The sequence below is a fragment of the Acomys russatus genome, chromosome 22 (genome assembly GCF_903995435.1).
Source record: "Acomys russatus chromosome 22, mAcoRus1.1, whole genome shotgun sequence".
NCBI lineage: Eukaryota > Metazoa > Chordata > Mammalia > Rodentia > Muridae > Acomys > Acomys russatus.
This window is the reverse complement of record NC_067158.1, coordinates 41,211,219-41,237,791: the sequence shown is the minus strand read 5'-3', so window position 1 is coordinate 41,237,791 and position 26,573 is coordinate 41,211,219.

The window sequence follows — 26,573 nt, the reverse complement described above, 5'->3', positions numbered from 1 at the left end:
AGACAGAATTATAAAGATAACAAAAGTCTTAAAATTATTGAAATCTTCTTATTTTGACTTCATGAATCTAATACGACCTTCAGTCACCTTGTTATGTCTTGCTGTCTGATTTTGTTTCTTATAACAATTTTATTTTATACTGATTTACTAGAAAAGCAATGGTTCCCAGAAAAATGGCATACTTAAACTGCCTAGACATCATCGATACAGTGACTATTTAAGATGAGAGAGGCTATGGAGGCTACAAAAGATGTTGCCTTGGTCAGCCTCTTCAAAAAGTTCCTAATCTGCTGGGGATAAATAAACAGGCCTGTGAAATGATAGCCCTGAAATACTCTGGCCAAGAATAAAATGGCTGGGAAAATGGGAAGAATGGCTGCAATACTTAGAAACGCACAGGGAATATTCTGAATGGCTCTAGGGATAGCTCGGTGGGTAAAGGGTTTTGCAGTGCAAATGTGAGAAGCTGAGTTCATATCCTAACAGTATGCAAATGCTTAGCACGTGTCCATGGCCACCCCTAATCCCAGTGCCCTGGAGGGAGACGTAGGAGACTCCTATACAAAACTGTTCAGTTATGCTCATGAAATAGGCCAGCTCTCGGTTCTAGAGCTCCTGTCTCAACATATAAGGAATAGAGCAATCAAAGAAAACCCTGGATGTTAAACTTTGGCATCCATACATGTCCAAACACACATATGCTTACCCACATGTGGTAATGAATATGCGTGTATAGAAAACACACACACACACATACACACACATGTGGAACAATAAAAAGAAACCTTGTGATAGCTATTATGTTATGAGAAGAGTATCAAAAATGCTTGGACATTTTTCAGGCATGGTGACATGAAGTCAGAGACTCTGGATGTCACTTTTGTCATTCTAGATACGTAACTAAACTTTCCAGTGCCTCTTTCTCCTCTGCATATGTTCACTGAGGGCACAGCGCTCACAGGCTATACAGTGCGTGCTATGTTCACTTCCTCTACTACACCATCCCAGGTGGAAGAGGCTGTGGCATTGAGCCAGACAGCAACTAATAGCTAGTACCCATCAAGAGCCATTAGCTGTTCACTCTCTTTGATTAACTTGTTCCACACATATGTACTGGGTATAAGCCCAAGGCTGTGGGTAGGATCAGTTAACTTTCCTGAGTTTCTACTGAGTAACAGCCAAAATACTTTGGTTTTTTTTCCAGACAGCATTCCTCTATGTGATTCCAGTTCCTGACCTGTGGCTCAGTCTCGAAAGTGCTGACACTACGGGTTTGTACCCCTACACTTGGCATGCACGGCTTTCCACTTAATCTCAATAAACAATGCTGTGCATTTGGCATGATACAAGTCAGAGTGGTCACACAGTAAGAAATGGGGTTGGATTTGAACACATATCTGTGTGAGTATAATCTGTTAGCTATACAAATAACTTCATGAAATAGAGTCTATTATGATGAATATAATTGGAAGACATCTCAATGGCTGACATCAAGGAATGAGTTTAATTAAATACGGTAAGTGAACATAATAAAACAGGGATGGAGTTATTAAAATTATAATTTAATACAGACGCTCCTCAACTAAAATGGGATTACTTCCCTGTAAACCTATCACAAATTGAAAATATTAAGTCAAAATTGCATTTAATACTCCTGGCCTAATGAACATTATTGCTTAGCAACACCATACATTGTTAAATATTGGTGTCTATTCTGTTGATCACAAGGTTTCATTGGGAGCTGGGATTGACTCTGCTCCCCATTGTCACAAGAGGCCACCTTATTTCCTGATGCCAGAATTTAAAAAAAAATATTTAATTTATATATAATATTTCTCTCATGGCTATAATAGAGCTGAAAATCTGTAAAACTGAACCATTGCAAGTTAAGGATCAATGATGCAGTCAAACCATGTTAAAGCATTATTACATAAGTGTGTGCATACAGGTGCTATGTGCTACTAAAAATAATAAATACTTAGCAGTTATAAGGGCATAGTTTAGGCCAAGTCACTTATTACAGAAGATTCAAGAAGGATGATTTAGGCATAATTTATTAATTCGTGCAGTGAGAAAATTCATTCACTTGTTGACAAAATTATTTTTTAAAAGCAACTTGTATTTACTAGTGGTGTAGGTTAGTTCTCTGTGTCTAATGGTAGCATGGAATTGCTTTACATGGTCAGCTTGTCCATCATCTGTACACTGAGACATTCATCTGATGTTTGCAGACAGAGATCAGGATGTAGCAAAATTGTCATTGACAGTTCTAGATTACTTGATAATAATAATCATCCATTTTCAGCCTCCATATAAGTTATCTTCAGAAAATACTATGGGAAAAACCCATTTCCAACAACAAAAACACAAACGGCATATAAATCTTCCTTAAGAATAGAGGTTGCCAGTTGGGAATAAGAAATTAAAGAAAGTCAAATATTCGAGAGGGTTATGAAATTTTTAAAAAAGCAATTTGTAAGAGTAAAACTGATAGATGCCAGGGCCAGAAAGTTTATAAAAGCCTGAGAATGGAGGCTCTAATAAATAACTGAGCCTGAACTGCTAAGTGCTTATCTTTTATAGTAGCACATACTGTCCACAGGTGTGCACGCACGCGTGTGCGCACGTGTCACACACACACACACACACTTATGTAATAATACTTTCTTTTACATGGTTTGATTTCATTCTTTATTAATCCCTTAACAACTATTTTGCAGAAAATTCTTGACTTGCAATGTTTCCGTGTTACAGTTTTTCAGCTCTACTATAGTATGCAAGAAATATTATTACATAGAAACCCAATATTGCCTTTAAAAACTTCTGGCATCATGAAATAAGATAGAATCATAGAGTTTTCTAGGGGACTGAATCTCACAGGCATGTCAGAAGCTCCACCATCAAGTTTTACTGACATGACTACCTAAACATGTCCTGAGCAGGGCCAACAATAAAGCGATGCAGAAGCAGATGGAAGAATGTCTAGAACGTTTCAACCTTATATTAAAAGAATAATGGTAACTAAAGAACACTAAGATCTGGAGAAATAGTCTTCCCCAGGGAAAGTCACAATGCTTGGCTGGTCAATACCAAGTGGTCATCCCCCAAAACATACATGTAAATAATAATATATATCACACTTAACAAAAACAATGCCATGAATTAATAAGACAGCAAGGAAAGGTATATGGAAGGTGTTGGGTGGAGGAAACAGAAGAAAAAATAATGTGATTATATTATAATTTCAAAAATAGAAGAAATAACTTAAAAATAGTGAATAGTTGAGTAATGTGATTTAAAGATAAATCTTGGTCATATAAAAATTTTTATCATTATTTGAAAGAAGCAAATAGAATGGACAGATTCTACATTCCTTAAAATTATTTAAACTCTTAAGAAGTTCAGAGAAGGGTTAAAGTCACATTACATGGAAAAAATCTTGGGAGAAACATCTCTCTATGAATCAAGGGGAAAAAAACAGTATAAAGCAAGAAGAAAAAAATAAAGTTTAAAACATTACAGACATAAAATGACATCAACAGATATCATAATTAAATTTAATGAACTAAATGATTATTTAAAGATATGTTGAGGGGATAGTCACATGACTTAGTAGGTAACGTGCCTGCTGTGTGAATGTAAGGACCTTAGTTCACATCCCAGCATCCACATAAAATGTTGGGATTCACTACAACCTCCAGTGAGTCTAGCATTGAAGACGCAGATCCTGAGTAATCTCAGGAGCTTGTTGTGAGCCTGGACCCATTGGTCAGAGCTTAAGCATCAGTGAGAGACCTTGTCTTAAGCAGAAAATGGAGAAGAAGATGAAGACATCTAACACTATCCTCTAGCCTCTACATGTTAGTGTGTATTGCACATAAATGAACATATACATAGACAGACAGACAAACAGATAGACAGACAGACACACACACACAAACACACACATACACACACACACACTTTTTAAAAACTATCTCCAGGGATTGTTGAGCTAGTAAGTCACCCCTCATCAAGAAGATTTTGTAGTACAAGAAGACCGTTAAAATCACAACCAATAAAAATGCAGAGTTGTAGAGTCCAGTCCCAACGGAAACATCTACAAAGCACTCTTGCGGTGAAGGCTCAGGGAACACTAGGGAAGAGAGGCAGAAAGATCCTAAGATCCAGAGGCTCAGTTAGTGTGCTGTGGGATTGTGTCTTCTAAGTTATACCCGTAAACATGAGCCATGCCCGTATAGCCTCAGCAATATGACTACCGAAATGTGGGTGAACACGGATGATACCAGAAGATTTGCCAAGGTGGATGGGGGAAATTCCATGAAGCCTCATTCCTACACAAAGAACTATAGATAATCAAGGAAAGCTGGGAGTGGAAGCGGGTGCCTGCCTCAGGAAACAACCCAGAGATTGCTTGTCCACTGCCAAATGGTCAGTCCTGGAAACATGCATACAACCAAGATTATACAGATTGAACAAGTTATCGCATGCATAAATTTCTAAATAGAACTTCAATATAACCAGCAATACATACACACATATGATTACATACACATGCAATACAATTAATGAAAAAGAAAAAGGAGGCCATGGGTTTGGAATGGAACTAGAACCAGGGATATTGGAGGGGTTGGAGGTAGGAAAGGGAGGGGAGAAATGTTGTAATTTTATTTCAGTGTCCAAAGATAACTACCTCCATATGAATGCTATTTAGAATGGACACATGGGAATTTATGCATTACAATTTTAAAGCTGAAGTTTAAGTACAAACATAGCCATAGTATTAACCTATGTGCATGCCAGAAAAACAAATTAAAACCTAGAAGTTTTATTAAACATAAGGAGAATTCAAGTTCAGAAAAATGATGTTTTCACTAGAGAAAAAGTTATGGTTATTATAAATTTATTATATAATTATTTATATATCAATAGAATATTTATTATATTAACTGATATATTTTAGATAAAAATAAGGTTCAGTAAAACATTTAAAGAATTATTGAAAGTAATCTTTCATTAAATGTAACCAAATTAAAAATGAAAAGAGACACAAACCATCTTCACTACTTAAAACATTCAAAAATATACTTAAAAGTACATCTCAAAAAGTCTGGGTCAGTCAAAGTCTGGTAGTAGTGGTACACGCTTTTAATCCCAGTAATTTGGAAGTAGAGGCAGAGGCAGGCAAAACTCTATGAGTTCAAGGACAGCCTGGTGTACAGATTGAGCTCAAGGCCAGCCAAGGCCAGCCAGAGAAGCTCTGTCTCCAAAATTCAAAAGCCAAAAACCAAACAAAACCAACCAACCAAACAAAGAAAGAGTCACAATGAAGTTAAAAACTGTGTAGAACTAAGAAACAAAAAACGTAAAGTATGCCTAATCCTATGTGAGGCAGATAAAGTCCCAAATTATCAGCAATTCATATATTAGCGTCACTCAACCCTTATCAGACAAGCTTCTCATAATAGAGGGCAGTTAACATACAAACCCTAATTGGTCAATGTGCAAAGAAGAAGAAACCATGGTGGGCTCAGCCCTAAATGGGAAGAGCACATCACACTTCTTCCCACAGTGCTAAGAGATTATCTCAGAGGAGGGATGGGAAGATCATAAGAGCCAGAGGTGGTAGATGAACGCAAGGAAATAGTGTTTTATTTATCAGACACAACAGGCTAGATGCATATATGAATTTATAGTGCTTGTGACTGCATGCATAAGATTACACAAGGTCAAGTCAGACAAAATCTCAGTGTGGAAAAGGAAATGTGCTCATGAAGTCCTGCCCTTAGCTGAGGAGCTACTTGCACTTGTTAACTTCTTGGAGAGAGGAGTCACTCTCCTTAAGGATGAGACTTCTGGTAGGTCCACCAGTCTTCAGGGCAGACTCCACACCAATCTGAGGAGCACAGATTGGACTTGATGTGTTAGAAAAAAGTTGGATGGGTAAAGAGCTAGGGGTTGATCGATGAGGATTTGAGGAAGGTGGGAAAATATAACCAAAACACATTATATGAAATTGATAAATAATATAAATATTATTACAAACAGACTCAGATTGCTTAAAGCCTGTCACCAGTTAGATTAACTTTATTCATTATTAACTCTATTTACTATTTTATTTCCCCTTCTGAGTGAGATTTAATCATTCTTCCTTGGGACTACTTGTTACTTAGCTTCTTTGAGTCTGTGGATTGTAGCATGGTTAGCCTGTAATTTATGGCTAACATGCCTTATAAGTAAGTAAATATGAGGTTTGTCTTTCTGGGTCTGACTGATGTCACTCAGGATGACAATTTCTAGTTCCATCCATTTGTCTGCAAATTTCATGATGTCATTGCTTTTAGTAGCTGACTAATATTCCATTTGTAAATGTACCATATTTTATTTATCCATTCTTCAGTTGAGGCAGATGGCTGTGAGTTTTAGAACAGCCTGCTCTGCAGAGCATATATAGTATGGCCAAGGCTACACAGAGTAACCCTGTTTCAAAAACCAAAATAAATAAATGCTAAAAAATTAAATAATAAAAATAAAGTTGCTATGGAAACAGTTGAGCGAGTGCCCTTGTGGTATGGTGGATCATCTTTTGGGTATATGTCCAGGAATGATATAGCTGGGTCTTCAGGTAGAATTTTGTGAGAATCTGTCAAATTGATTCAACGTGGTTGTACAAATTTGCACTCTCACCAAGAGTGAAGGAGTATCCCCTTGCTCCACATCCTGTCCAGCATTTGTTATTATTGTCACTTGAACTTTTTATCTTAGCCATTCTGATGGGTGTAAGATGGAATCTTAGGGACATTTTGATTTGCATTTCCCTGATGTTTAAGGATGTTGTGAAATGCTTATCAGATATTAACAATTTATCTGTCAAGAATTTTCTGTTTAGCTCTGTACCCCTATTTTAATTGGGTTGTTTGGTTTGTTTCTGTCTAATTTCTTGAGTTCTTTCTATTTTTGTATTTTGAATATAGACCCTCTGTTGGATGCAGGGTTGGTGAAGATTATTCCACATTCTGTAGGTTGCTGTTTTGTCCTTTGGATGGTCCTTTGCCTTACAGAAGCTTTCCAGCTTCATGAGGTCCTATTCATTGATTGTTGATCTTAGTGCCTGAGCTGTTGGTGTTCTATTTTGGAAATTATCTCCTGTGCCAAAGAGTTTCCCCCATTTTTCTTCTAACATATTTAGAGTGTCTTATTTTATGTTGAGGTCTTTGAGGTGCTTGTATTTGAGATTTGGGCAAGATATGGATCTTTTACATTCTTCTACATGCAGATATCCAGTTAGACCAGAATTCTTTGTTGAAGATGCTTTCTTTTTTCCATTTCACAGTTTTGTCTTCTTTGTCAAAAATCAAGTGTCTGTAGGTGTGTGTGTTTACTTCTGGGTCCTCAATTCAATTCCATTGCTCAACAAGACACTTTTTTGCTATAATAGCATGCAATCTTTAACACTATAGCAAAAAAATATATATTTATAATATATACTATGTATTTACATAGTGTAAATATATTATGTATATAAATATATTTATATATGTAAATGTGTAAAGTATATAAATATACATTTACTATAGTTAAAAAATACATATATATTTTTTGTTATAGTTTTATTAATATTTCTCTGTAGTAAAGCTTGATATCAGGGTTTGTAATACCTGCAGAAATTCTTTTATTGTGCAGGACTGTTTTTAGCTATCCTTGGAGTTTGTTTTTCCATATGAGGCTGAGAATTATTCTTTCAAAGTTTGTAAAGAATTATGTTGGAATATTGATGGAGACTGCATTAACTCTGTAGATTGCCTTTGGTAAGAAGGCCATTTTTGCTATGTTACGTCTACTGATCCCTGACAATGGGAAATCTTTCCATCTTCTGATATCATCTTCAATTTATTTCTTCAAAGACTTGAAGTCCTTGTCGTACAGATTTTCTACTTGTTTGTCTAGAGTCACAGCAAGATACTTTATATTGTTTGTGGCTATTGTGAAGGGTTTTGTTTCCCTAATTCCTCTTCAGCCTGTTTATCATTTGTATAAAGGAGGGCTACTGATTTTTTTGAGTTAGTTTTGTGTCTGGCCATTCTGCTGAAGTTGTTTATCAGCTGTAGTAATTCTCTGGTAGAAGTTTTAAGGTCACTTATGTATACTACATATCATCTTCAAATAGCAATATTTTGGCTACTTCCTGTCCCATTTATAACCCTTTGATCTTCTTTAGCTGTCTTACTGCTCTAACTAAAACTTCAAGAATTGTATTGAACAGATACAGAGAGAGTGGACAGTCTTGTCTTATCCCTGATTTTAGTGCACTTGCTTTAGCTTTCTTTCCATTTAATTTGATATTGGCTATCAGCTTGCTGTATATTACCTTTATTGTATCCCTGATCTCCCCAAGACTTTTAACATGAAAAGGTACTCGATTTTGTCAAAGGCTTTTTCAGCATCTAATGAGATGATCATATGTTTTTTCTTTCAGTTTATTTATATCATAGATTTCATTGAAGGATTTCTGTATGTTGAACCATCCTTGCATCCTTTGGATGAAGCCTACTTGATCTTGGTGGATAGTGTTTTTAATCTGTTCTTGGATTTGGCTTGAGAGTATTTTATTGAATGTTTCCATACCAATATTCATAAGGGATATTGGTCTGAAATTTTTTTTCTTTGTTGGGTCTTCATGTGGTTAGGTATCAGGGTGACTGTGACCTCATAGAATGAGTTCAACAATGATCCTTCATTTTTATTTTATGGAATAGTTTGAGGTATATTGGTATTAGGTCTTCTTTGAAGGTCTGATAGAACTTTGCACTGAAACTATCTGGTCCTGGGCATTTATTTATTTATTGGTTACAAGATTTTAATGACTCATTCTATTGTCATAGTATTTATAATTCTATTTAAATTGTTTACCTGATCTTGATTTAACTTTAGAAAGTGGTATCTATCAAGAAAATCTTCCTTTTTTTTTTTAGATATTTCAATTTTGTTGAGTACAGGCCTTTGAAGTAAGATTTAATGATTCTTTGGATTTCCTCAGTTTCATTTGAAATGTCCACCTTTTCATTTCTGATTTTGGAAATTTGATGTTGTCTCTCTGCCTTTTTAGTTAGTTTGGCTAAGGGTTTGTCTATCATCTTGATTTTCTCAAAGAACCAGTTCTTGGTTTCACTGATTACATTTTTAAAAATATTGCTAATGAGATTAAAATATAATCTAATGAACAGCTTAAACTAAAACTGACAAATAACATAGAATCTTTGTTTTTCAAATTATCTTTTTGATCATATGTATACATGCCATTCACACACATGTATATTATCTATACAATATATAATTATAAGTGCTTATGTATATTGTTTATGTAGTACAAACTAGCTTTTAAATAAATGAGCATATTAAGTAAAATTTTAAAAATCCTTTCCAATTTTAAAGAGGAAAATAATAGACCTGACAGTAATAAAATAAATATAGAATAGAAATTAAGAAATAGACAGTGTATGTCATCATTAATAATTTAAAATCAGAAACTGAGTTTATTTTTAAAAAGACCAATATAATTAGCAAAATTATTTTAGCAAGATGTAGTACAAAAACTGGGGCCATGAATAAGATATTGTAAAACACAGAAGTGTGTTTGTGCCTTAATAGTAAATCTGATGATGCAAGTAGGACTAAATTATGTTATCAGCTGACAGCTGAGACTCACATAATGGAATATCATGTTGTCCCTGTAACTACTTATGGAGAAGTCCATAGATCTCAAATGCCTCCTCCTAATAAAAATGATGTTTAAATGTTTCCATGTGTGAATTCTACAAAAAATTCAAAAAGCAGATAACTCCAATCTTACAAAGGTATTTCAGGATACCAAATAATAGAGGAAAACAACTAAGTCACTTTATGAACCAAATGTAACTGGGAACCAAATCTACAGAAAGTATTAGGAAGAAGAATTACAGGCCAATCTTACTTATAAATAGAAACAGAAGACCAGTAAACAAAACCTTAAACCCAGATAGGTAGAGATAAGCCATTACATCACACACACTCTGCATGTCAGAATATAAATTGGATCCAGCATTAGAACATTTAGAGTGGGACTGCTACATCAGTGGGTAGAAGAAAATAATATAATTATTTCCATAGAACCATAAAAAGGTATGTAATAGAATTCCACAGCCATTTGTTATATAAGAAGAAATTTCCAAGTAAACCAGACATAAGCATAAACCTTTTCAACTTGACAAAGGAAGGAAAAAACATATTTGACCAAATCACTAGAATAAATAGTAGAATTTAGTTGTGCTTCCAGATACAATATTGCTATATAAAGTTCAATGTTCCAGACATCAGTGCAATTTTCATGATACGCGTACACCAATGTACATCCTTAATTCAGTGCAGCGGATTTGAGAGTATGTCTAAGTCCAGTGTCAGGTTTTAAATTAAAAAACCTACCCATGACACCCAGAAGTAGATTAAAGCATATATAATATCTCTATAGATAAAAATAACAGAGGTTAAATAAAGAAAAGTATAAGTTAATTAAGGTAAATACCATGTTTAACAGTGACAGCATACATTATTCTGATAATAATTTCCCCTAAAGCAGTCTAGAGATCAAATGCAATTCAAAAATATGTAGAGGAGTTTTGTTAAAAAATAGTTTTCATAATAGAAAGGATTGATTAAAGGACCTCAAAGGCTGAGAAAGTGCCAGAGGAAAAAATCTAAGAATACCCATATCTATAAGATATAAATATTTTACTACCACGATATAAAAATAAAGATGACACTTTTATGCACATATCATAGACAGACAAATTGGAGGCATACTTACCCACATATGAAAACTGACATGAAGGAAAGCATTTCCTGAAGGCCAGTAGTGAGGGAAGGTCTAATTATCAGGCCACGTGGGGATGTTACTTAAAAGTGGGGAAAGGCAAACACACAAAATCTTTGTCTAATGTTGTGCACAAATCAGACATCCAGACACAAGATCTCTAGTGGAAATGCAAGTTTACAGTTTAAAAACATCAGACAGAAAAAGACTTCTATGGCTTCACAATCTTTATGAATTCCTAAGCAATATTTTTAAAGCTAAAATAAGAGAAATATTTAGATTTACAGTCTTTAAAATACACCATACAGAGCTCAGAGAAGACAAAGCCCTATAAACAGAAGAGCAAAGGTTTAAAACCTCATAGATCAAATGCAGTAACTAAAGCAAAGACCATCAGCGAACCATAAAAGCAGGCACAGTATGTGAGCCAACCTTTAAGAATGGCCAGAAAACATGAAAAACCCCAAATCATGTTAAAGTTTCTAAACACCGTCAGTAATTAGAAAACAGCAAAATACCAGGTGCACATACACAAGCAGAGTCACTGGTGGAGTTGCACAATAGATAATAATTCTGAATGTCAAATAACCAGTTCTTATTTTTAATGATTTATTTATTATGTATGCAACATTCTGTCTGCATGTACACCTGCAGGCTAGAAGAGGGTACCAGATCACAATATAGATGGGAATTGAACTCAGGACCTTTGGAAGAGCCCATCTCTGAGCCAACTCTCCAGCCCATCTCTGAGCTAACTCTCCAGCCCGAAATGACCAGTTCTTAACAGTGTAAAGGTACTGAGTAAACTAATTTATCATAAGATAGAATAGAACTGTCACTCACTGTGTGAATGAGGCAAGTGACTATATAACACATAGAATATGGTAAGTTATGGAGCTTCTAATTCCAGTAAGAGCATGGCCAGTAAGAGCATACATATTCAGGGAATATACATAAGATAAAAATGTAAATATATTTATGAAATTATTAGCACAAAAAATTTGAGTGCTTCTAAAGGTGATGGGATACTTCGGTACAGGTGTATTTGGGAGCCTTTGAGGTGCTTTCCAAACTTGGGCACAGAAGTAGTCGTCTCATATGTGTCTTCATGTAATTTAATTATATACACATATGTTCTATTTTGGATGTATGATATACATACATTCATACATTTCAGTGCAACTGGAGCTTCTTTTAATCAATGGAACCTGGTAACTAAGCCTGCCATTCTGTGTCATCCTCAACACTAGGCAATAATTTAGTACACCATACAAGAAAGAATACTTCCTTTCTTCTCCATGATCTGCCTAGAATACCAAGACGTCTAGATTTATGTGGGACAGAGGACCATCCCTTGTATTGAACGCCTCCTGCCTATCAAGTGTGCTATGTCGTATTTCCATCTGTCTACATGAGCATATTTATATATAGAATGCCCTTCTCCCCATTTCAACATGCTCTGGAAAACAGAGTACTGAGGGCATTTTTATACCTAGGTAGGGGTTCATAGCCATGTCCGCAATCTCTGACTCTCTCTCCTCACACTTCCACGAATGCAGCATCCATTTTCAGCCCTCTGGACCAGGAGCTACTTGTGGTGTAGCCTGCCATTTCATCTTTTTATCCTTGAATTCTGGGCATAGAGAGAACCATGCTATCTGTGCAGAAAATAGGAGTTCGTTATTCATTATTGCCTGGAGATTTAGGACTAAAATTTGAGCTCTGGTTTCCAGTATAACTCTCAGTCACTAGCAATAGCGAGGTATAATTCAGGGTATTTGATTTAATGTTCTCAGATACTAATTAAGTAAACTGAGGTGTGACCTCTTTACATGGTATGACCATTACACTATAGCCACAGGAAATTGGAAAATCCCTCTTCTCTTTCCTGCTCTTCTTACTCAAACATTTCCTCCTGTGGTTTTGTCACCTTTTCTATCCAGTTGGATAGGGCTCAGTTTAGAACTTTAATACAAACCTATTTGTCCAATGCTTCGCCCCCCCTCCCCCCGCCCCAACTTAGATGTTTTCCTTAGTGAATAGAGCTGAGGACATTTTAATTAATTTATTATGTCCCTTCAATTAGGGGACCCAATTAATAATTGAAATGGGTTTTTAATTGGTTTATGTCCTCTAGGGTATCATATTAATAACATAAATAAACTAACAGGTTTGCATTGAATTAGGATCCATCTATATGCATATCTGTGGCCTCCCCATATATTATCTATCGTTAACCTCCAAAATTGAATGCAACTTATCAAACAGACATTTCCATGGACTAGTTTTTGTTGTTGTTGCTGATGTTTTCCTACTGTGAAGCAAGGTCATAGTATTTACTGATATAACATTGACTAGTGTACTTTTCCTTACTACAGACATTATATTTAGTTTTTAAAAAAGGTTTATGATGTTGAAATCACCCTTTTGTGATCTCTTATTTAGTCATCTGTCTAATCATAAACTCTTGTTATTTCCTAGAATCCCACTTGTTTTTCAGCTAATGAAATAAACATTAAGAGAGGTTCTGTGACATGCGGAAGCTCACACAGCGCGCTAGCAGCTGGGACAGTGATCTCTGTTTGGACTCTTATATATTATTCTGCCAAATGTCATTTATCTTGCCTCTCTATTTACTTCAGCATATCATTCAGACTGTACTCCCCTTTGGGTCAGTTTATTCTTCTTCTGAGCATACTCAGATATATTCTTTTATGAAAAAATGATTGCCTTATTCTCTGTTTTTAGTATACATCAAGATCAGTGAGTGGAATTCCTCAAATATTCTAACACTTCCCCTGTCTACATCACTAAGTCCATGCACCCTCCACAGGGTCTTGTTTAAACTATTTTTTCCTTACTAAGTCCCCAATGGTTCCCTTAATAAAATCACTTCTGTGTCACTCTTCTTTTCCACTGAATGCCACTGCCTCTCTCCCTTATATCCCAAGCCTCCAGACCTGGAGGTCTCCTTCACTCAGGGTTTTTTCTTCCCAATGTGCATTCCCCCATAGAACCATCTGGAAGAACTGCTAGGAAATGTTACTCTTGGTGTTTAGTTGTCTGTTTTAGCAAGTTCTCCAAGCAATTCTGATGGATGCTCCAATGTGAAAGCATGTGTTGTAACCTCTTAGAAGAAGACGTACTAACAAAATATTATGTGCTACAAAGTTTTTTTTTTTTTTAATAAATAGAAAAGTGAAGCCCTTTGCCAATCAAGGACTTTAAGGAGTCATGCCTTGTACAAGTGAGCTGTATGCCTCACTGCTTATAAATAAGAGCTGGCTGAGGTTTGAGGTTACCAGCTTTCTTCTTAACCTCTAATCTGTATGATGGGTCTCACTTGTTAACACATGAGTAAATGCTTATTGGGTCATTAGATGTGATGACAGTAGACCTTGCAAGAATATTAGCTGGTACAGTTCATCTATGTTTTGTGGTCTTATGCAAACATTTCCACACTTTAGGTTTGAGAGCTCTTTATGCTATGAATACTTTCTGTAATACACGGACTACTTTCTTAGACTTGTCTCATACAGCTACTCCTGTACTACCTTGTGGTCAACTGACAAGGACTCTGTCAACTAGAGGTGTCAAGGGTGCAGTGAGGCAGAGGAAAAATGATGAAAATCATGATTCTATGTATTAGTGGTAGCAACAAATTCAAGGTATGATGACAATGCCCAATCTTCAGCTAGGGAAGAAAGAGTCAATTTCTTTGTTTTCCCTTTCAGTTCCTGGAAAAGAAGCAGCTTGGTTTTCTGGTGTGTCCAATGATACTGCGTGATCTCTTTAAGTCTCTCTCTCCATTCCATCCTTACCCATGGTGTGTGTGTGTGTGTGTGTGTGTGTGTGTGTGTGTGTGTGTGTGGTCTACATATATGTTCATGTATGAGTACAGGCAATGTGTGATGGTTTTTGTGTGGAGGTCAGAGGACAAACTTCGCATGTCAGTCCTTACCAGTCTTACACAGTTTCTTATTCATCACACTACACGTGGCAGGCTTGTGGTCTGTGAGCTTCCAGAGATTCTCCTGTCTCTGTTTTCTCTCTAACTGTTCTAACATTGAACTCACAGGCATGGACTCCTGCATCTGGATTTATGTGGATTATAAGGATCTGAACTTGAGCCCACACACTTGTGAACCAAGTACTTTTACCCAACGAGATATATCTATACAATTTAATTGACTTAAAAAAAAATAAGCCAGAGTAAGTTTTGGTTGCTTGTAACACAGAATCATAACTGACATGGTATGAGAATCTGTTATATTGTATTAAGTGGCCTCAACTTCTCATGTGTAACTGAAAACATGTATAACTGACTAGTCTCTGAACAAATCGTTGATTTGTCTGAAAAACCAAAGATCATGAAATAAGTCACAGTTAGTTACCTCTTGTTCAGGTTTCAATACAAGGATTATCCAACACACTCATTGTTCCAGAAGAAAAACAGGAAGTAAATGCTAACAGTCTGTCATGCTGTCAGTGACATCCTCATCCTTGAAGGAGACAAAGGTGATCATTAAATCCACTAGGCACCACATGTGTCTGGATAGCACCGAGGTAGTCTTCCTTATGCCAGCTCACATTCCTACTATTCTATGTCAAGGTTCTCTGCTCTTGGCACATCGTAGGTAGATAAATGGAAGTACCCACATACCAGAATTTAGACAGCTTGACTGGGAATACTTAAACCAGGGGAACTATCTGCCTGGAAAAGTACTGAGGTAAGTACAGCTATGTGAGCTGCTTACTTGTTCACTGTAGTCTCATGCAATGGTCACAGCACCTCTGATAGGCCACCAAAGCATGGGTACAAGATCCCATCCTCAGTTCACAATCGAGTATAGTGTAGTGACACCAGACAAGGCCACAATTACATAGCTTGATGTTAGCAGAGTTAGGACTTACCTTTGTACTGATTTCATTCAACAGCCTTTATTTTCCTACTAAAAATGGTGCCTTGCAAGGAAAGTCCACCTTAAAACGTTTTTCTGAATATATTTTTTCCTCCCGGGATCTGATTGAATATATTATCTTTTAAGTACTAAATACGCTTCTGCAGTAATACAGAGAACACTTTACCACATGCCTCTGTTTACACGCTTGTCTCTGAGCTACACTATTAGTTCCTGGGAGCCCAGGATTATGCTTTATTCATCTTTGTTTTCCATGTTTCTAACATGGTGCATGGATTATAGTAGTTTCCTGATAAATATTTATTACACGAATAGACAGGTAAATAAAAGCAGAGGGGGAAATCCATTTTGTATAGGTAGCCATGAAATATTCACCTGGCATTCCCCAGTAAAATACAACTCTGAGGCTAGAACTGTTCCTTAAACCAAAAGAAAATCACTGTGGCCTCTTTCTGACAAAATAACTTATTCAGACCCAGCTGATTCAAATACTCCAAGGCTTCCATGGCTGGAAGCACCCTCATCCCTTCTCACTCTCTTATTCATAGCCAAAGTTCTTCACGGAGGCTAAGGTGGTATAACTGTTGTTCTGGGGCATGGAGGGCTTCATTCCAGGGACCCGTATTATGCTTACTGTTATGGAAGCCTGGCTGAGGGTCAACAACAGGATGAGTCAAAGAATCTTTCCAAGCATGTGAGTCACTTCCTTGAATTTCGATGGCGCGGGGCTCTGGGGATTGGCATGGGACCAACAGTCTATGCTATGGCCACTCAGGGGATTAAAGGCTACAGCCAGGATGATCCTGTGGAATTAAAAGCCAACCAAGAAGTGGCCATGGACTCTGAGTTCACCACATTCCATTTGCTGGAATCTTGTTTGTAATCCCAAGGACTGGAAAACTATGGCCCCACACCCTGCTTTCTTTTGTTTAGTGGCAGCAGCAGCACCTTAGTGTAGAAGACAAAGTATGTCATTTTTCCAACATAATATTTTATTGATTATTTGACAAAATCACACAATGTACCTGGATCATACTTACTTTCCAGTGGTCCCAGGTCTACCCTCACCATTATAAATACCCTCCCCCAAAGAAGAAGAAGAAAACAAGTAAACTATCCAACAAAAAACACAAATCCAATTTTTGTTGCCTATATCCTCACTGGAGCACAGTTAAACTCCCAGTGGCCAGCCCCTTAAAGAAAACTGAGCCCTTACCCACCTATACCCCTACCAGAAGTCATCAAAGCTACACTTCAGTACCTATATCACAATTTTTAAGAGCTCTCTTTGATGGCTTCCTTCCTAGGCTGTTTATTTTTTGTAGGGTGGGTGGGATGGGGGTATTGGTTAGGGTTTATTGCAGAAGTCTTCTATAACACAACTATGAGTCTGCAGTCATCTCTGCCACTGCAAAAGTAGCCTTGTTGCCTTTTACAGTAGTGGGAGCATAGATCATAGATATCTACATGCTTTCTGGCAACAACACAGACCATGGGCTTCCACATGGGCTCCAGAGTCAGTAAGAGCCACAGACCTCAGCATGCTCTCTCATAGCAGTGCAGACCACAGTATCAACATGGCCTCTGGCTCATGGGGTACAGACACAAGTGTGGTCCTGATGGTGAATTTATTTTATTCTTCTTCCATTACTGCCTTTTGGAAAGTCCCTTCTTTCCTTGAGACAAAGATTGCCTTTCTGGAAGACTACTGTAGTAATTCCTTTTCTCATTCTGTCATTAAGAATTATATGAGATGCTGCATGTGAAGTGTCCTCCTCATCACAGAAGCTGAGGACCTTGGGAGAATTGCATGCTATTTCCATCATTGACTTCTATGTGTGCCCTTCATGCTCTCAGTTGCACCAGGGACATTTTGAGGGGGTTTCATCAGGGAAGCCTGGAGACACAAGAACTCAAGAGAAAAATGAGAATTGGGTCAGTTAGAATGTTGAACCCTTCATGTCCTCACCAGAGGAGGAAATACATGTTTGGCACCAAAACCTAGTCAAACCCCTATAAGTAGGAAGTTCAGACCGTAAGGGGAATCTACTACTGGTGTTTTGCTAAGTAATGCACACCAAACTTGTCTTCTATGTGTACACGTTTATCCTTACAGATAAGTGTTGCCTCTTTGTGCAATACATGACAATGCAGAGAGTCATAACTGGTTAAAGCACTAAGAATAAGCAATATTCTATTGTTATGCCTTAAATGTGAGATCTACCCTCTGTGAGGACCAGTGCACATTACGGAATAAGGGGCAGAAAGAGCTTATAGGCCAGAGGACAGGAAGAAGGGCTATGAAACTGTCTTCTGATGTGGCATGGTTTTTTCCCATCACAAACACACAGCAGCTGTGAATATCCACAAGGACCTGCACACAATTGGGGCCCTTAACACTCCATTACAGATCGAGGGTAAGACATGCAGTTTCCCTCAGTGCTTAGCCACTGGTGAAGTAGCCATACTCCAGTAAGCAACCCTCATCCCTGCTCATGTAAGCATCCCTGATTAAACTCAGTGGGTCATAAAAAGACAAGAAACTATGGAGTGGAGCAATTAGCAAGAAGTGGGTTAGGAAGAAGAGAGATAAGAGAGTGGGATGGGGAGTATATAGGATCACAATATGTGAAATTGTCAAAAATCAGCAGGTGGTATTTGTGTGTGTGTGCGCGCGCGCATGTGTGTGTGTGCACGCGCGCGCGTGTGTGTGTGTGTGTGTGTGTGTGTGTGTGTGTGTGTGTGTAACAATAATAATCAAAGAAAAAGAGTTTAACAAATTTAGAGGAAGGATATGCGAGGAGTTGGAGTGGCAGATCTGGGATGGATAGAAGGACAAAAGGATAGGAGGGAAAGTGATATAATTCTACTCTAAATAAAATGTATAAAAACGGTATTAAATTAAAATTAAATTAACTGAATAAGAATAGAAAAGAATAGACATCCCATTGCCTGGAGAAAGAGATCCATTTGGTATAGCCAACCATACACAATCTCTTGAACACCAAGCAGTTCTGAGCTTGAAGCCAGCCCTTCATTTAATGCTTTTCTCCTCCATCTTCCAAGTACCACATAAGAGAAGGCCAAGTGATATTCCCTCAGCTGCCAGAGTCCTAAGCATCGGCAATAACCTCACTGTACATGTGTGAAGGACTCTGATGCCTTGAGAGCAGCTTTATAAGCACCACTTTCTCCCATGGTCTTGGGTTATAAACAATCTGTGCCGAGCAAATGGAGTGGACTATTTCATTTCTAATTTTCCTCCATGTGTCCTCCCTCTGGTACAGGCAGAAATTGTGATTAAAGAAGTAAAGCTCACTGGTTGTGAAGAGGCTAGTGGGGGGTCTGATTTCTTTGAGATAAATAAATATTATGGCCCTCTTTTATCTTGTCCTTGGGTGCAGTAGGGTAGGGAAGTGTCTATGTACACATTGACAACTCTACCCATGAACATGATTTTGCACTGTGACTCAATATTTCTTTGTAAAGATTCAGAGTGTTGAAATCTATGTAACTGCATGTTCATATGTGTGCAGGTGCATGTATATGTACACAGCATATATGCTCACGTGCATATGAAGAAGTAGACCAAACTTTTCCAGACTTTTCCAGGTGTTTTTTGTTTATTTGTTTGTTGTTTAGTTTATTTTGTTTTGTGGTAGGATACCCTGCTGACTTGGAATTTGCCAAGGAGGCTAGGTTAGCTAACTAACCAATGATCAACAGGGATCTCTGCAATCTCTGCTTTGTCTCTCCCTCCCCGGCGGCACTAGTATTAAAAGTGTACACATCCCTTCCTGCCTCTTTTCAAAATGTGGGCTCTGTGGGTCTAGCTCAGGTCCTTCTTCTTGGAGGATAAGCTCAGTGACTGAAAATCTGAAAGGAGACAGTGCTTTATACTTCTTAGAGTTACAAGCAGTGCACACTGTTTGACACCCGGCCCCTCAGCAGGCAGTTCTATTTTACAGATGAGAATAGTGAGGCCCAGAGATTAACCCATCTACCTACAACAGCCCAGCTGGCTTGTTGTACCGTAAGTACCATGGTCACCTGGACATCTGCTTCCAGCATGCTTAGGGAGGGTGGGCGGGCAGAGTCTAACATGTCACACAGAAGAAGAGAAGACTATCGTACCTTGCCCATTTTATCAACCCTGTGAATGAATGAATACATTTTGAGAGCCTCTCCCGTGTGAGGCTTCCATGTCGCGGGGAAGTCACTTTTGTTGTTTCTGAGGGACAGAGCAGCAAAAGCCTGCCTCCTGACATGGTTCACATGCTCAGTAACTCAAAGATACTTTGATTTTTTTTTTTTCTCTCTTTGGTTTTACAATATCTTGTCCATGACTTAGAGATGCATTTTTTCCCCAGTAGGTGCATTGGGTGACCTAAGTGCTTTAACAGGAAGCTTGGTGCCATTTGCATGTGACCTTTCCTCTGGCTACCCACCATAAGAACCTCTCCTTCTTGTGGAGCTAAGAAAAATTTGTCTGTCCTCTTTCTCAAAAAAAAAAAAAAAAAAAAGTCCGTTTGGCTAGTTTCCCCAGTTCCGTGACTCGTGTTGAATGAACATAGGCCTGACTCAACAAAGGGGCTGCCCACACCTGCGTTTCTGACTCACTCTGTTATCGCCATACATTTTTAGCACTTTGTATGGTTTTATCATTTCAATCGCTGACTGCTTATTCCTTTTCCCCCTGATTCTCCTTTTGGAGCATTCTTGACAATGGCTGTTATTTTCAGAGCCTCTTAAAAGCTTTGTAAGCATCCATCTGCCTTTACCTCAACGCAGAGTGCAGTAGTCACCTGCCCTTTGAAGCTCACATGGCATGCACTGGGCTTGCTCTGAGTCAGCGCAGCACAGAGAACAGGCAGTGGACAAGGTGCCAGGAGAACTGAGGTCTGGCTTGGCCCTGCTCCCGCTTTCTCATGTGACCTTGTAGGCTACTCTTAGGTTTTGCCTTCTGGAAATAGGAGACTGACACTTCTTCGAGACGGGGGTGAGGGTAGGGGGGGGGGATTTTAAGTTGTGGATCTCAGGCTGCCTCAGAAAAGCATGACTTGATTTTTGGAACAATGCAGATTTCCAGACTCTATCTCGGCTATTATGAGTTCTGAACAGGGCCGATGACTAGGATGCCTTTACACTCTTATCAAAAGCACAATGCCACGGAGAAGCTGGCATTCCTAGGATTATTTCATTTCTTCTGTTCCATACAGAAGCACTTAACACTTTGAGATAGGAGAGCAGCAAGCTTGCGAACCTCTTTAAACTAAACTTCAGATAGTTACCCAGAGGAGATTAAACTGGGATGTGTCACCATGCTTTGCTCTAATAGGCACCACTGGGGCTCAACTGGCCAGGTCACCCAATAAGCTGTTTCTCCATTGCATTTTCACTGGTGTTGGCATCTGGACTGCTGGGGACAGCAAGCCTCCCCAGGGGCAGAGCTGGTCTCTTTGAAATGCCAAGGCAGTGTCCTTGTACATATTGGGGCACAAGCGAAGCAGAGATCTGGATGGCGCCTACCCTGAAATGCCACTGTGAAGCCTGCAAAAGATCCAAGAGTGGATCAGATTCCCAAGACCAAGCTGGCAGCCGTCTGTAGGAAAATCAGATTCCTATGAGTCCTTAGAGGTCAGAAGAGGGCACATGACTGCCCCTGGTCAGAGACTGCAGGGTAGCTCAGGACAGATGTAGAAACAAGGGTGAGTAAAAATCAAGGAATGAAAATGTGACGAGAAGAATACTACCCCAGTTATTTCTTCAGTGTGGCAGTCCTGAATTGTGTGTGACTTGGGAAGAAATGCATAGAAATTTTCTTTGATTTCAGCCATCACAGTCATGCACCAGGTGGCACACACACCCCTGGTGTAAATGCCTCAGCTGTCAGCTCACGCACCACTGGGAAAGCAGCAACTAAGAATGGAATGTGTGGGTAAGCACACACACACACACACACACACACACACACACACACACACACACACACACACACATGATCATGAACTTGCAGCATACTTGCATATCAGAAGCTCATATTTTCACTGATCATTAACCTTTTGTTAAACTTATGGCCCTTTGGAGTGAGAACTGTGCCTCATCATTGTTTGGACTTTTTCTGGAGCCTGGCAACCATCTAGAACAAAGTCGGTAGAAAAAAATTAATAAAGGTAACAAACACCACAGGGTCCACTCCTTAGTGTTAAAAGGCAGCTGTGGCAAACGCCTCCACAACTGCATATGCAATTGACTGTAGTGTGGTAGTTCATTGCAGATTTAAACAGAACTCACTTGCTACCATGAGATTTTAGAGCTCTTAGCTGAAGACAAGTGGACCTAGTACAATCTGTGAAATGCATTAATTCCAAGGTAGGAACACAATAGGGGGGGTTAGAAGAAAAAGCCTACCAATAATAAATCGCATAACCAGGTTCATGTTCTATTATTATCAGGAGCATAAAAATTGTCAGTTCTACGAAACAGCTTCTCATGGCTGAGAATGAACCTGTATTACTTATCCCCGCAGTTCTGTGCCTCGCTGTGTGTGTCCGAGTGACTGGGAAGGCCCCTATGTACTTGCTAAAGTGTGCAGAAATGTAAACATTGACAGAAACCTATTTGAAATGCGTGTTTACTAGTTACAGGTACCAGTTACATATGTACCTTTTCCAATTGACCTTGCAAATGAAACACTTTGCCACCGAAGGGAAACAGAATGTGCGCAGAGGTCCTCCCAGTGTTTATTTTTACATTGAACACCAACTAGGCCCCAAGGCTAATGCCATTGACCTGTAACACACATCGAGATGGCAAAGCAACTGGTCACTTAGTTGGGCAGTGAGCTGAAAGGCCAAGAGGATCTTTGTCCTCAATGGGACACTGCCATCTGGTGCATGCCCCAAGTGAGACATGGAGAGAACAGTAGCTAGACTTGGCAAAGAGTAGGGATGCTGAGCTACTCCAGGAAAGGAAACACAGGGCTCCTGCAGTCCCAACCACAATCTGTAGTTGAGAATAACCATCAAAGAGCTATTACCATGGAGATAGAAGAACAAATTATCCATAGATGTGATAGAGAAGCACATTTCCTCAGTGTCAGTTGAAAGCCTAAGATCTTATACCATCCATCTTACTTAAGCTTCAGAGTAACCCATTGGAATGGTCATATAGAAGGTGAGGACGCAGAGGACCAGAGCCACTAAGTAACATGTAACATACCTGTAAGCCACTCAGTTAACAAGGACAACTCACCCCGTTTGAAACTAAACTTGCCTCCTCTGTTACTTTTTTTTTTTTTTTTTTTTTGTCTCGGATAAATACCTGATTTAAAAACAGAGACATTATTCTCCTTATCCAAATATCGTTCAAAGTAGGACTAAACAGTTCTTTACAATCAATAACACTGCTCTGGGCACATGTCTCTGGAGTTCCTGATTTCTAGCAGCTTATCATCCAGCTAGAGGGAAAGATATTCACATATCTAAATGCGTGAGGTAGCACTACATTAAAGGCTAGAGCAAAATTAAGGCTGGAGCTATCCTTATGCAAATGACATAGGCAAACATTTGCAGTTTTGTCCTGTATAACGTAGGAGTTCTAGTGCAGTGCTGAAGCCAATCAAAAGCTGAGGGCAATAATGGTATCAGTTTGAAGTTTTGCATTTTTGGTCATATAGTATTCATTCATTTGGATTGTACCCATTTGTTAAAATAACATATAAGTTGATTATTATTTTTATTATCAACATTCCTAACATTTTGTGGCTCGAGGTCATCCCTGGCTGATTGTGATCTTGAAAGCTTTGTGGCTGAAAAGACAGCAATGTTTTAGAAAACTCTCAGGTTGCCAAAATAGCTGTCAAAAAGATTCTGGCTTGGTTACTATTGGCAAAATGTTCTATTTTTCTCAGGGCACAGAAACATTTCTATTCGTATGATAAATTTATTAAATGTAGGTATAATCATACACTCATTATTAGAAACTCTCTACACTGTGGGCAATTTTTTTCTGTGTCTCCCATGAATAATAACTGCTTTACCTATGTTGAAGGTTAGCAGAAAATTAGACAAGCCATTAGATGTAACGTCTCAATTCCAAAGCATAATATGTGTGTGGAAGGGCTGTTAATCACAGAATTACAGATCCTCGTTATGACGGGCACCTCTAGAGATGGTGTGTGTGTACACTTGCCTTTGTGTCTGATTTCCAAGTTAAACCAGAAAGATCACCAGGGAAATAACGTCTTCCACCAACCTGCTGCAAATTGAGAGCAAGTAAAGTGTTAGCCCTTAGGTCTTCCCCGAGAACAGATTGATGGTGATGGAAAAGTTGCATTACGGAAGTTCAAAGTACTCTCTTCTGGGAAATATTTGGGGTACCTTTCATGTAACAATACATCAAAGCCATTTGTAAGCTACAGCCACCGCAATGTGTACCTCGCTGACTATCAGACACAGGTGGTTAAAATTTCAAAACCACATAACGAGCCCTGGGAAAATTCCCCATTGGTATTTCTGACTTTGTCCAGGGGTCACAAATTATAGAACTTGAACAGACACCGTCAAAGTGTGTTCATTAAATGAGGGTTTAATCCTACAGAGTTCAAGTTCCGTTAATTGCCTTTTGACTCATGGCAAGCAGAAATTAAGAAGATCATGTCATGGTGAGTAATTTGCTCTCAGTCCCTAATGTAATGTCACAATCTAGATCTTTCTTCTGAGAAGATTTAGCTGAAACTTCCACACACCTCCTTGAAAGAACACCATTTAATGTTTCATTAGTAAAACAGACCATTTGGAAGACATAATGAAGAAAACTCTCAGAAGAGCTCCAAGAAGACATAAGGGAAAGCCCTGTTTTCATATTAATCTTCTGGTTAAAGCTGAGTCTCGGTAAAGTTGTACAAATTCCTTTGTAATTTATCTGACAAAATAAGATTTCAGTCAGACAAGGTACTTACAACTGAGAAACCAGCTTCTCTCAGCCATAAAGCCTGCTAATTGGAAGGTTGTGGTTAGGATCCTGCCAAAAAGTGAGGCATCTTCTTAAATATTAATGGTGCGCCCCTTGCCAAATTTTTGAATGCTCTCATGAATCTGGTGGCTTCAAGATTCTTGTCACTTCATTTTATCTTTGATTTTGGCTTTGGCATACCCTGAATAAGTGTACCATCCTGTGGTAGGACCTTCAGATCAAGCACAGAAGGTCATGTGGGTTTCTGTTAATACACATGTGAATGTAACATGCCTGAAGTGCGCATGCATGTGTGCATGTGCCTCTGTGTGTGTGTGTGTGTGTGTGTGTGTGTGTGTGTGTGTGTGTGTGTGTCTGAGAGGAGACTGGCTATTGTCTGTGAAAGTGGACCCATGCCTTAGCAGTGATGAGTATTCCAACATAGTCACAGGTATTGATGCATCAGTTAGCTAGGCTTAAACATGGAATTCAATTATTTTGAACTTGGTGACTGAGACTTCCATCAGTAGAAAACATACCAAGGAATAGTCACAATGGTGCTGGGTGATTCCTCATTTGGAGATTATAAGGTAGAAGACAGAAGAAACCTTTTAAAAGTGGTTGGAAAGCTGTTAATGAGAAGGATGACCTTGGCTGCATGCAAATGTGGTTGACTTTGATCACATAAGCAGTACAGGAAGGCTGAAGTGCTCCCAATTCATTGTGGAGCAGCTTGACAGAATTAGCAATTTCTCCAGATGCCTAATTTACTCTACAGAAGCACTTTTCACCTCCAGCCGGGTTTGGTAGCTGGCAAGCATGCACTCTGGCAAGTGGGAACACAAGGGACAGAGGAGAGCTTGCAACTTTCCTCTCTGCCCAAGAAGAGGCCAGCAGAGAAGATTGCTAACACTGATGCTAACCCAGTGCAGTGCGTCTCCTGAACTGCTAAGCTCCTCTCCTTCAGCCAGTGTGGTCAGTGAGGCCCTTGAGGAGCTGTTGGGTTGTTCTGCTGATGTCACTTCAGGACTTCAGGACTTTGTTTTCAGATACTTGTGGGAGTGATTGCCAACTGAATAAATGGTCAAGAAGGAGTTTTCGGTAGATGGGAATTCAGTTCTTATCAAGGCATTCCAGAGTATAAAATCATGTGGAATAATGATGTAAGAAAAGGTACAATAAATCCTCACATTTATGAATTTCTTTATAGGGTAGAGTGCTGGTTAAGAGCAGATGTATGGAGGTTAGGCTAAGATAGGTTCTTGACTTATGTTAACCACTGGGTAATCAGTCATGGGGACCCAGATTTCATTATTTCTTAAAGCCTCTGCCTCTTATTAGCTGTGTAGCTTCAAGCAAATATTCTGACCTCTCCCAGAACCTTACAGATGAAACTGGCATAATACTGGCCATGAAAGTGACTCAGTTTTAGGCTTTAAAAATTAAGCTGTATGTAGAATAATATGTGTTACTACAGGTTTTATTATTTCTCCTTAAAAATTACAAATTCATATTATATATTATTACTTTATATTTTTATTTTCATTATTTAAATTATATATGCCTTCAAATTATGCATTTGTTTTATTTTATGTAGTATATAAAATGTTATTTATTATGTTTCAGTAATTTTGTATATTATTAATATACATGTGTTATACATTATTTAGTTTGTATATTATGAGATTCTCAATACTGAGGAATAGAGTTTTATGAGGTTGGTCTGGGTAAATCTGTCAGGTAAACAGGGATATATAAGCTTATTGAAATTTACTTTTAAGGGAACTAATTTAAGTAAACGGACGATGATGTGTTTGCAAAGGACTATCTTTCTGTTCAGCCATCAGTGT